Source organism: Lissotriton vulgaris, chromosome 5 (assembly GCF_964263255.1).
Source record: "Lissotriton vulgaris chromosome 5, aLisVul1.2, whole genome shotgun sequence".
Classification (NCBI taxonomy): domain Eukaryota; kingdom Metazoa; phylum Chordata; class Amphibia; order Caudata; family Salamandridae; genus Lissotriton; species Lissotriton vulgaris.
This window is the reverse complement of record NC_141693.1, coordinates 112,468,467-112,481,667: the sequence shown is the minus strand read 5'-3', so window position 1 is coordinate 112,481,667 and position 13,201 is coordinate 112,468,467. Positions and strand designations below refer to the sequence as shown.

Sequence of the window (13,201 nt, the reverse complement as noted above, 5' to 3'; positions counted from 1 at the left end):
GACGAGATCCAGGAACGAGAAAAAACCCGACTACACGAGCTGGAAATGGCCCGGCTCAAAATGGACGTTGAACTTAAGTTGGCCGAACAAAAAATCAACTTAGAGCACCTGCGTCTCCGAGAAGAAAGAGAGGAGAAACAGAGACAAAGGGAGCTCGAGGAAAAGAAACTGGCATATGAACATGAGCGGAAACTAGCTGAGATCGACCTACGCAAGCAGAATAAAGAAGTAGGGGTGTCCGAGCAACCCCACACCCCAGGGGCAACAGAGAAAAAGGTACACATCCCCAAGGATGTCGTTCGAGAATACTTCCGAGAGGACGACATCCAGCAATGGTTTAAGGCCTATGAAATCGCTATGACTGCACACCGGATCGATAGAAGCGATTGGGGAGCCGGTCTATGGGGGAGATTCCTCAATGAGGGCCGCGACGCCCTGCTGCAACTCCCGGACCACCAGATGACCTCCTATGACCATATGAAAGCTGCACTCCTCACCCGCTATGGCCTCACACCCGAGATGTACCGTCAGAGGTTCCGAGACTGCACCCGCATCCTGGGTACAACTTGGGTGGACTATGTAAACTACTTTAGCCGAGCCTTCGAGGGCTGGATCAAAGGAAGCAAGGTCACAACCTACGAACAACTGTTCAATCTTATGGTATGGGAGCATCTGTCGAACAATTGCTTCATTGAACTCCGCCAGCACCTCCTCGACAGCAAGTTAACGGATCCCCGGCAGCTCGCAGCCGAAGCTGACCGGTGGGAAATCACCAGAGTGGGCCGAAATGGGTCCTACGAACAGAACCGGAACAACAATGGTCAGCACCGTCCCCGAGGAGGAGGAGGAGGCCAAGGACGCGGAAGAGACAACGCTCCGGTCGCCCCCGCTACCAGCACCACCCCCCCGGCCAACCGGGGCAGCACCCCGGCGCGACCGGGATACCGAGCCAATGTTACGTGCCATCGATGCCAACGAGTCGGCCACTATGCAAACGACCCAAGCTGCCCCCAGTACCAGAGCCCAAGACCCCGCCAAGTAGCCGCTGCTGCTCTGGGGGAGGAACAGATCTCAGAGGAACAGGAGGAATATGAACAGGAACACCAAGAATGGGAGCCAGCCGCCATGGCTCTAGCCTGCTTAGGGGGGAGAGACATGGTCCCGCGGGTCCCCCTACCCGCTAACACCCAGAAGTACAGCCAATGGGTGAGCATCAATGGACGCCGGGCCGAAGCCCTTCGTGACACCGGGGCCAGTGTAACAGCCGTCCGCTGTCACCTGGTGACCCCAGAACAATATCTACCAAACATTCTCTGCCCTGTACGTTCAGCCGATAACTCGGAAAGTCTGTGTCGGATGGCCTGCGTCCCCTTCGAATGGGGAGGGGTCTCCGGCATGTTGAAGGTAACGGTCCGAGACGATGCCCCCGTAGACTGCCTCCTGGGGAATGACCTTGAAAGCTCTCCGTGGGCAGCCGTAGAACGAAGAGAACACCTGGGGATGTTAGGCGTCCCGGACTGGGCGTGCGTCACCACCCGGTCCATGGCCGCCCGTGCCAACCCCCGCCCAGAGGAACCCGAATGGCCGGCGCCACCGCCTCCGGTCGCCCCAGCCGAAACCACCGACCGTGACGTCCCCCCAGAACCAGCTCAACCTCCAGACCTCGCTAACCTCGACCAGTGGCCTCAAGAGGGGGGGCCCACGCAAGAACAATTTCGCCAAGAACAGAAGACCTGTCCCTCCCTCGAGGGACTCCGCCAGCAAGCGCTCGCCCAAAGCGCAGGGGATACCTCCGGAACTCACTGGGTCTACTGGGACAATGATCTGCTGTACAGTGAGCAAAGAATCGCGGAGCTGGGGGCCAGCCGAGTACTAGTGGTGCCCCTCCGTTTTAGAGACTTTCTGCTAAACCTGGCCCACGATGTCCCCCTGGCGGGACACCTGGGCCAAGATAAAACCTACAGTCGTCTGGTGACCCACTTCTTCTGGCCCAAAATGAGGAACGATGTACACCAGCATTGCCGATCTTGCCCCACGTGCCAAGCCAGTGGAAAGAGCGGCCGCAAACTAAAAGCCCCCCTGCAACCTTTTCCCGTGGTCACCACCCCGTTCGAGAGGGTCGGGATAGACATCGTGGGGCCCCTGGACCCGCGCACAAAACAAGGCCATCGATTCATCCTGGTGCTAGTGGACCACGCCACCCGCTACCCCGAGGCTGTTCCCCTGCGAACTGTGACAGCCCCGGTAGTCGGCCGGGCTCTAATGGGGATCTTCTCCCGTGTGGGCTTCCCCCGAGAAGTCGTCAGCGACAGAGGCACGAACTTTATTTCTAAATATATGAAGTCCCTCTGGCAACAGTGCGGGGTTACCTACCGATTCACGACCCCCTATCACCCTCAAGGAAACGGACTCGTTGAGCGGTTCAACCGCACGCTCAAAGGGATGATCGGGGGGTTGGAAGAGCCCCTCCGTCGCCAGTGGGACGTGCTGCTGCCGTGCCTCCTCTTCGCATATCGAGAGGTTCCCCAGAAGTCCCTGGGCTTCAGCCCGTTTGAACTGCTATATGGACACCCAGTGCGGGGGCCGCTCAGCCTAGTCAAGGAAGGCTGGGAGATGCCCCCTCTAAAGAACCCACCAGATGTCTTCCGGTACCTCCTAACCCTCCGCAACCAGACCCGGCGGTTCAGAGAGCTGGCAAAAGCCAACCTAGAGGCCAGTCAAGAGGACATGAAAAAGTGGTATGACCGGAATGCCTCCTCCATCGAATTTGAACCTGGGCAACAGGTATGGGTGATGTCCCCCACCGAACCCTGCGCCCTGCAAGACAAGTGGACAGGGCCCTTCAAAGTAGTCGAGCGCAAGGGTCCTGCCACCTATCTCATCGACATGGAATCTTCCCGGAACCCCCTCCGGGTCCTCCACGCTAACAGACTGAAACCCCACTTTGTGCGTTCAGAACTCAGCCTCCTGATGGCCACAGACAATGGGGCTGAAGAGGACTCCGAGCCCCTCCCTGACCTCCTACGGACTCGGGAGAAAGACGGCTCCGTGGATGGGGTCTGACTCTCGGAGGCCCTCACCCGAGAGCAACGCCAGGAGTGTCGAGTCCTCCTGTCACAGTTCGCCAGCCTGTTCTCCCTTGCCCCAGGTGTCACTTCCTGGTGTGTGCACGATGTGGACACGGGGGACAGCCCCCCTATCCGCCACCGGGCCTACCGCGTGCCAGATCGGGTACGGGCCTGCATCCAGGAAGAGGTAGCAAAAATGCTCACGCTCGGGGTCATCGAGCCCTCAGACAGCCCCTGGGCCAGTCCTGTAGTACTGGTCCCCAAAGCGGCCGCCCCTGGCACCACACCGGAACTCCGGTTCTGCGTCGACTACCGGGGCTTGAATGCGGTCACCAGAACAGACGCACATCCCATCCCCCGGGCAGATGAACTAATCGACCGCATGGGAGCTGCCCGCTACCTCAGTATTTTCGACCTGACGGCGGGCTACTGGCAAATCGGCCTCACACCCCGGGCCCAAGAACGTTCTGCCTTTTCCACCCCCGATGGCCATTACCATTTCAAGGTCATGCCCTTCGGCATGAAGAATGCCCCAGCAACATTTCAGCGGCTCGTCAATCAGGTCCTGGCGGGGCTCGAAGGGTTCAGCGCTGCCTACCTAGACGACATTGCTGTATACAGCCACCATTGGTCCGAGCACCTCCACCACCTCCGAGCAGTGCTACAAGCCCTTCAGCGAGCTGGCCTCACGATCAAGGCCAGCAAATGTCAAATTGGTCAAGGGTCTGTAACCTACCTCGGGCACCAGGTGGGAAGCGGCCTGGTGGCCCCTCTGCAGCTCAAAATTGCCGCCATCCAGTCCTGGCAGCCCCCCATCACCCAGACCGAGGTACGAGCCTTCCTGGGCCTCACGGGCTATTACCGAAGGTTCGTGAAAGACTATGGTACTATAGTGGGGCCCCTCACAGAACTCACGTCAAAAAATCAACCCAAGAAAGTCAACTGGACCCCAGAGTGTCAAACAGCATTCGAACAATTGAAAGCCGCCATGTGTTCCGCCCCTGTGCTCCAGGCCCCCGACTACAGCCGGGAGTTCGTCGTCCAGACGGATGCCTCCGACCATGGCATTGGGGCAGTCCTGTCTCAAGTGAACACCGAAGGCCTTGATCAGCCAGTGGCCTTCATCAGCAGGCGACTCCTACCACGAGAACAACGCTGGAGCACCATCGAGAGGGAGGCCTTCGCCTAGGTATGGGCCCTCAAGAAGCTCCGGCCCTACCTCTTTGGCACACACTTTCGGGTGCAGACCGACCACCGACCCCTGCAGTGGCTGATGCAGATGCGGGGGGAAAACCCGAAGTTACTACGTTGGTCCATCTCCCTTCAAGGGATGGACTTCACGGTTGAACACCGGCCTGGGCCAGATCACGCCAACGCGGATGGCCTGTCCCGGTTCTTCCGCCTCGACGAGGAGAGTCCGCAAGAGGATGGGTAACTCTCCCCGCCTTCAGCTGGGGGGGACGCATGTTGGACAGGCCACATGAAGGGCCGCTCTCCCCCGGCCCGACCAGGCCCGAGCCCGGTCACGCAGGTACCACACACCACCATTACACGTCCTCCGTCCCCTCAGGGACCTCTGCCCTCGAACATGTCGACCTCGTGGGCCCGATCCACTGCCGGCCTGCGCGCCCATCCTGGACGCCATCTTGGACACTCCACCACGAGGCCGCCTGGCCCCCGATCGACCTCAACCCTGGGCCTGGCCAGGCCTCAGACATCCCGGCACCACCATCCACCCAGGAGGTGAGCGGGCTACTTGGCAAGTCAATGGGAGAAAGAGGTGTCGATGGCTCTCCCCCGCCAAGTGCCGCTCGCCCATCGCCTCCCCGGGCGCTGGCTCCACCCCCCTGCTGGGTGTCTGGACTCCCTCATCCCGGACCTCCCGACCTCCAAGTGCGAGGGTCCGGACATCAAAGAACACCAGCCCTATAACTGGGGCAGCTCCAGAGCAGGAAGGCAGTTGTATCTTGGAGTCGAGAGACGCAGAGAAGAACTCATCCTTGACGGACTACTGGCGCTGCCGTAGCTCTGTCTCGTGCACCATCGTCTTGCCTGCTGGCGCTGCCGCAACCTTCGTAACCTTCATATCCTTCATCGTCGTCGGGACCTGCTGGCGTGGCCGCGGACCGTTTGTAACCATCATCTTCATCGGGACCTGCTGGCTCCGCCGCGGACCGTCATTTCCTTCGTCCATCTCGGGACCTGCTGGCTCCGCCGCGGCCCGATCATCTAGAACGCCGAGCTCGAGGATTGAGAGCTATTTCCATCTTTTTGGTAACAAGACTGTCCCGCTACCCTTTTCCCAAACCAGAGACCAGAATCGAGGGGACCCCTGAGTCCAGACCTCCTTGTACCATTCCATCGTAAACTTAAAGAATTGCCTATAAAGTCTCGTTGAACTTTAACCTTGTGTGGTGTCCGTCTGTGGGGGGGAAGTTACTTGTCTGTACGATCGCTGGAGACGGCTCTCCCCGGAGACCTCTCCCCTTATCCTCGGCCGACCCTCCCGGTCCGTCTAACAGTCAACACAAAGCATCAATGCACACTTTACTGCACACTGAACAGACAAGGAGGGGACATTGAAGAGCAACAAGTGCTCTCCAAGAACAGCATGTCAACCCCAAGCATCAATGCACACTTTACTGCACACTGAACAGACAAGGAAGGGACATTGAAGAGCAACAAGTGCTCTCCAAGAACAGCATGTCAACCCCAAGCATCAATGCACACTTTACTGCACACTGAACAGACAAGGAAGGGACATTGAAGAGCAACAAGTGCTCTCCAAGAACAGCATGTCAACCCCAAGCATCAATGCACACTTTACTGCACACTGAACAGACAAGGAAGGGACATTGAAGAGCAACAAGTGCTCTCCAAGAACAGCATGTCAACCCCAAGCATCAATGCACACTTTACTGCACACTGAACAGACAAGGAAGGGACCTTGGAGAGCAACAAGTGCTCTCCCAGAACAGCATGTCAACGCAAAGCATCAATGCACACTTTACTGCACAGTGAACAGACAAGGAAGGGACCTTGGAGAGCAGCAAGTGCTCTCCAAGAACAGCATGTCAACCCCAAGCATCAATGCACACTTTACTGCACAGTGAACGGACAAGGAAGGGACCTTGGAAAGCAACAAGTGCGCTCTAAGAACAGCACAGCAACGCCAAGCATCAATGCACACTTTACTACACAGTGAACAGACAAGGAAGGGACCTTGGAAAGCAGCAAGTGCTCTCCAAGAACAGCACGTCAACCCAAAGCATCAATGCACACTTTACTACACAGTGAACAGACAAGAAAGGGACCTTGGAAAGCAGCAAGTGCTCTCCAAGAACAGGATGTCAACGCAAAGCATCAATGCACACTTTACTGCACAGTGAACAGACAAGGAAGGGACATTGGAAAGCAGCAAGTGCTCTCCAAAAACAGGAATGTGAACGCAAAGCAGCAATGCACACTTTACTGCACAGTGAACAGACAAGGAAGGGACTTTGGAGAGCAACAAGTGCTCCCCAAGAACAGCATGTCAACGCAAAACAGCAATGCACACTTTACTGCACAGTGAACGGACAAGGAAGGGACCTTGGAAAGCAACAAGTGTGCTCCAAGAACAGCACAGCAACGCCATGCATCAATGCACACTTTACTACACAGTGAACAGACAAGGAAGGGACCTTGGAAAGCAGCAAGTGCTCTCCAAGAACAGCACGTCAACCCAAAGCATCAATGCACACTTTACTACACAGTGATCAGACAAGGAAGGGACCTTGGAAAGCAGCAAGGGATCTCCAAGAACAGGATGTCAACGCAAAGCATCAATGCACACTTTACTGCACAGTGAACAGACAAGGAAGGGACTTTGGAGAGCAACAAGTGCTCTCCAAGAACAGGATGTCAAGGCAAAGCATCAATGCACACTTTACTGCACAGTGAACAGACAAGGAAGGGACCTTGGAGAGCAACAAGTGCTCTCCAAGAACAGCATGTCAACCCCAAGCAGCAATGCACACTTTACTGCACAGTGAACAGACAAGGAAGGGACCTTGGAAAGCAACAAGTGCTCTCCAAGAACAGCACGTCAACACAAAGCATCAATGCACACTTTACTGCACAGTGAACGGACAAGGAAGGGACCTTGGAAAGCAACAAGTGCGCTCCAAGAACAGCACAGCAACGCCATGCATCAATGCACACTTTACTACACAGTGAACAGACAAGGAAGGGACCTTGGAAAGCAGCAAGTGCTCTCCAAGAACAGGATGTCAACGCAAAGCATCAATGCACACTTTACTGCACAGTGAACAGACAAGGAAGGGACATTGGAAAGCAGCAAGTGCTCTCCAAGAACAGGAATGTGAACGCAAAGCAGCAATGCACACTTTACTGCACAGTGAACAGACAAGGAAGGGACTTTGAAGAGCAACAAGTGCTCTCCAAGAACAGCATGTCAACCCCAAGCATCAATGCACACTTTACTGCACACTGAACAGACAAGGAAGGGACATTGAAGAGCAACAAGTGCTCTCCAAGAACAGCATGTCAACCCCAAGCATCAATGCACACTTTACTGCACACTGAACAGACAAGGAAGGGACATTGAAGAGCAACAAGTGCTCTCCAAGAACAGCATGTCAACCCCAAGCATCAATGCACACTTTACTGCACACTGAACAGACAAGGAAGGGACCTTGGAGAGCAACAAGTGCTCTCCCAGAACAGCATGTCAAGGCCAAGCATCAATGCACACTTTACTGCACAGTGAACGGACAAGGAACAGACCTCGGAAAGCAGCAAGGGCTTTCCAAGAACAGCATGTCAACGCAAAGCATCAATGCACACTTTATTGCACAGCGAACAGACAAGGAAGGGACCTTGGAAAGCAGCAAGTGCTCTCCAAGAACATCATGTCAACGCCAAGCATCAATGCACACTTTACTGCACAGTGAACGGACAAGGAAGGGACTTTGGCGAGCAACAAGTGCTCTCCAAGAACAGCATGTCAAGGCAAAGCATCAATGCACACTTTACTGGACAGTGAACAGACAAGGAAGGGACCTCGGAAAGCAGCAAGTGCTCTCCAGGAACAGCATGTCAATGCCAAGCATCAATGCACACTTTACTGCACAGTAAACAGACAAGGAAGGGACCTCGGAAAGCAGCAAGTGCTCTCCGGGAACAGCATGTCAACGGCAAGCATCAATGCACACTTTATTGCACAGCGAACAGACAAGGAAGGGACCTTGGAAAGCAACAAGTGCTCTCCACGAACAGCATGTCAAGGCAAAGCATCAATGCACACTTTATTGCACAGCGAACAGACTAGGAAAGGTCTCGGAAAGCAGCAAGTGCTCTCCAAGAACAGCATGTCAACGCAAAACATCAATGCACACTTTACTGCACAGTGAACAGACAAGGAAGGGACCTTGGAGAACAAAAAGTGCTCTCCAAGGACAGCATGTCAAGGCCAAGCATCAATGCACACTTTACTGCACAGTGAACAGACAAGAAAGGGACATTGGAGAGCAACAAGTGCTCTCCAAGAACAGCATGTCAAGGCCAAGCATCAATGCACACTTTACTGCACAGTGAACGGACAAGGAAGGGACCTCGAAAAGCAGCAAGTGCTCTCCAAGAACAGCATGTCAACGCAAAGCATCAATGCACACTTTACTGCACAGTGAACAGACAAGGAAGGGACCTTGGAGAGCAACAAGTGCTCTCCAAGAACAGCATGTCAACACAAAGCATCAATGCACACTTTACTGCACAGTGAACAGACAAGGAAGGGACCTCGGAAAGCAACAATTGCTCTCCAAGAACAGCTTATCAACGCAAAGCATCAATGCACACTTTACTGCACACTGAACGGACAAGGAACAGACCTCGGAAAGCAGCAAGGGCTCTCCAAGAACAGCATGTCAAGGCCAAGCATCAATGCACACTTTACTGCACAGTGAACGGACAAGAAGGGACCTCGAAAAGCAGCAAGTGCTCTCCAAGAACAGCAATGTGAAAGCAAAGCAGCAATGCACACTTTACTGCACAGTGAACGGACAAGGAAGCGACTTTGGAGAGCAACAAGTGCTCTCCAAGAACAGCATGTCAAGGCCAAGCATCAATGCACACTTTACTGCACAGTGAACGGACAAGAAAGGGACCTCTAAAAGCAGCAAGTGCTCTCCAAGAACAGGATATCAACGCAAAGCAGCAATGCACACTTTACTGCACAGTGAACGGACAAGGAAGGGACCTCGGAAAGCAGCAAGTGCTCTCCAAGAACAGCATGTCAAGGCCAAGCATCAATGCACACTTTACTGCACAGTGAACGGACAAGGAAGGGACATTGGAGAGCAACAAGTGCTCTCCAAGAACAGCATGTCAACGCAAAGCATCAATGCACACTTTACTGCACAGTGAACGGACAAGGAAGGGACATTGGAAAGCAGCAAGTGCTCTCCAAGAACAGCATGTTAACGCAAAGCATCAATGCACACTTTACAGCACAGTGAACAGACAAGGAAAGGTCTCGGAAAGCAGCAAGTGCTCCCCAAGAACAGCATGTCAACGCAAAACATCAATGCACACTTTACTGCACAGTGAACAGACAAGGAAGGGACATTGGAGAACAACAAGTGCTCTCCAAGAACAGCATGTCAAGGCCAAGCATCAATGCACACTTTACTGCACAGTGAACAGACAAGGAAGGGACATTGGGGAGCAACAAGTGCTCTCCAAGAACAGCATGTCAAGGCCAAGCATCAATGCACACTTTACTGCACAGTGAACGGACAAGGAAGGGACCTCGAAAAGCAGCAAGTGCTCTCCAAGAACAGCAATGTGAAAGTAAAGCAGCAATGCACACTTTACTGCACAGTGAACGGACAAGGAAGGGACTTTGGAGAGCAACAAGTGCTCTCCAAGAACAGCATGTCAAGGCCAAGCATCAATGCACACTTTACTGCACAGTGAACGGACAAGAAAGGGACCTCGAAAAGCAGCAAGTGCTCTCCAAGAACAGGATATCAACGCAAAGCAGCAATGCACACTTTACTGCACAGTGAACAGACAAGGAAGGGACCTCGGAAAGCAGCAAGTGCTCTCCAAGAACAGCATGTCAAGGCCAAGCATCAATGCACACTTTACTGCACAGTGAACGGACAAGGAAGGGACATTGGAGAGCAACAAGTGCTCTCCAAGAACAGCATGTCAACGCAAAGCATCAATGCACACTTTACTGCACAGTGAACGGACAAGGAACAGACCTCGGAAAGCAGCAAGGGCTTTCCAAGAACAGCATGTCAACGCAAAGCATCAATGCACACTTTATTGCACAGCGAACAGACAAGGAAGGGACCTTGGAAAGCAGCAAGTGCTCTCCAAGAACATCATGTCAACGCCAAGCATCAATGCACACTTTACTGCACAGTGAACGGACAAGGAAGGGACTTTGGCGAGCAACAAGTGCTCTCCAAGAACAGCATGTCAAGGCAAAGCATCAATGCACACTTTACTGCACAGTGAACAGACAAGGAAGGGACCTCGGAAAGCAGCAAGTGCTCTCCAGGAACAGCATGTCAACGCCAAGCATCAATGCACACTTTACTGCACAGTAAACAGACAAGGAAGGGACCTCGGAAAGCAGCAAGTGCTCTCCGGGAACAGCATGTCAACGGCAAGCATCAATGCACACTTTATTGCACAGCGAACAGACAAGGAAGGGACCTTGGAAAGCAACAAGTGCTCTCCACGAACAGCATGTCAAGGCAAAGCATCAATGCACACTTTATTGCACAGCGAACAGACTAGGAAAGGTCTCGGAAAGCAGCAAGTGCTCTCCAAGAACAGCATATCAACGCAAAACATCAATGCACACTTTACTGCACAGTGAACAGACAAGGAAGGGACCTTGGAGAACAAAAAGTGCTCTCCAAGGACAGCATGTCAAGGCCAAGCATCAATGCACACTTTACTGCACAGTGAACAGACAAGAAAGGGACATTGGAGAGCAACAAGTGCTCTCCAAGAACAGCATGTCAAGGCCAAGCATCAATGCACACTTTACTGCACAGTGAACGGACAAGGAAGGGACCTCGAAAAGCAGCAAGTGCTCTCCAAGAACAGCATGTCAACGCAAAGCATCAATGCACACTTTACTGCACAGTGAACAGACAAGGAAGGGACCTTGGAGAGCAACAAGTGCTCTCCAAGAACAGCATGTCAACACAAAGCATCAATGCACACTTTACTGCACAGTGAACAGACAAGGAAGGGACCTCGGAAAGCAACAAGTGCTCTCCAAGAACAGCTTATCAACGCAAAGCATCAATGCACACTTTACTGCACACTGAACGGACAAGGAACAGACCTCGGAAAGCAGCAAGGGCTCTCCAAGAACAGCATGTCAAGGCCAAGCATCAATGCACACTTTATTGCACAGTGAACAGACAAGGAAGGGACATTGGAGAGCAACAGGTGCTCTCCAAGAACAGCATGTCAACGCAAAGCATCAATGCACACTTTACTGCACAGTGAACGGACAAGGAAGGGACCTCCGAAAGCAGCAAGTGCTCTCCAAGAACAGCAATGTGAACGCAAAGCATCAATGCACACTTTACTGCACAGTGAACGGTCAAGGAAGGGACCTTGGAAAGCAGCAAGTGCTCTCCAAGAACAGCATGTCAAGGCCAAGCATCAATGCACACTTTACTGCACAGTGAACGGACAAGGAAGGGACCTCGAAAACCAGCACGTGCTCTCCAAGAACAGCACGTCAACGCAAAGCATCAATGCACACTTTACAGCACAGTGAACAGACAAGGAAAGGTCTCGGAAAGCAGCAAGTGCTCCCCAAGAACAGCATGTCAACGCAAAACATCAATGCACACTTTACTGCACAGTGAACGGACAAGAAAGGGACCTCTAAAAGCAGCAAGTGCTCTCCAAGAACAGGATATCAACGCAAAGCAGCAATGCACACTTTACTGCACAGTGAACGGACAAGGAAGGGACCTCGGAAAGCAGCAAGTGCTCTCCAAGAACAGCATGTCAAGGCCAAGCATCAATGCACACTTTACTGCACAGTGAACGGACAAGGAAGGGACATTGGAGAGCAACAAGTGCTCTCCAAGAACAGCATGTCAACGCAAAGCATCAATGCACACTTTACTGCACAGTGAACGGACAAGGAAGGGACATTGGAAAGCAGCAAGTGCTCTCCAAGAACAGCATGTTAACGCAAAGCATCAATGCACACTTTACAGCACAGTGAACAGACAAGGAAAGGTCTCGGAAAGCAGCAAGTGCTCCCCAAGAACAGCATGTCAACGCAAAACATCAATGCACACTTTACTGCACAGTGAACAGACAAGGAAGGGACATTGGAGAACAACAAGTGCTCTCCAAGAACAGCATGTCAAGGCCAAGCATCAATGCACACTTTACTGCACAGTGAACAGACAAGGAAGGGACATTGGGGAGCAACAAGTGCTCTCCAAGAACAGCATGTCAAGGCCAAGCATCAATGCACACTTTACTGCACAGTGAACGGACAAGGAAGGGACCTCGAAAAGCAGCAAGTGCTCTCCAAGAACAGCAATGTGAAAGTAAAGCAGCAATGCACACTTTACTGCACAGTGAACGGACAAGGAAGGGACTTTGGAGAGCAACAAGTGCTCTCCAAGAACAGCATGTCAAGGCCAAGCATCAATGCACACTTTACTGCACAGTGAACGGACAAGAAAGGGACCTCGAAAAGCAGCAAGTGCTCTCCAAGAACAGGATATCAACGCAAAGCAGCAATGCACACTTTACTGCACAGTGAACAGACAAGGAAGGGACCTCGGAAAGCAGCAAGTGCTCTCCAAGAACAGCATGTCAAGGCCAAGCATCAATGCACACTTTACTGCACAGTGAACGGACAAGGAAGGGACATTGGAGAGCAACAAGTGCTCTCCAAGAACAGCATGTCAACGCAAAGCATCAATGCACACTTTACTGCACAGTGAACGGACAAGGAACAGACCTCGGAAAGCAGCAAGGGCTTTCCAAGAACAGCATGTCAACGCAAAGCATCAATGCACACTTTATTGCACAGCGAACAGACAAGGAAGGGACCTTGGAAAGCA

General features: G+C 53.0%; 1 protein-coding gene across 2 annotated transcripts in view; it reads right to left on the bottom strand.

Moving 5' to 3' along the window:
• Positions 1-13,201, bottom strand: part of GPSM1 (G protein signaling modulator 1) — a 727,733-nt gene that overhangs the window by 614,421 nt on the left and 100,111 nt on the right. The gene's annotated exons all lie outside the window — the stretch shown is intronic.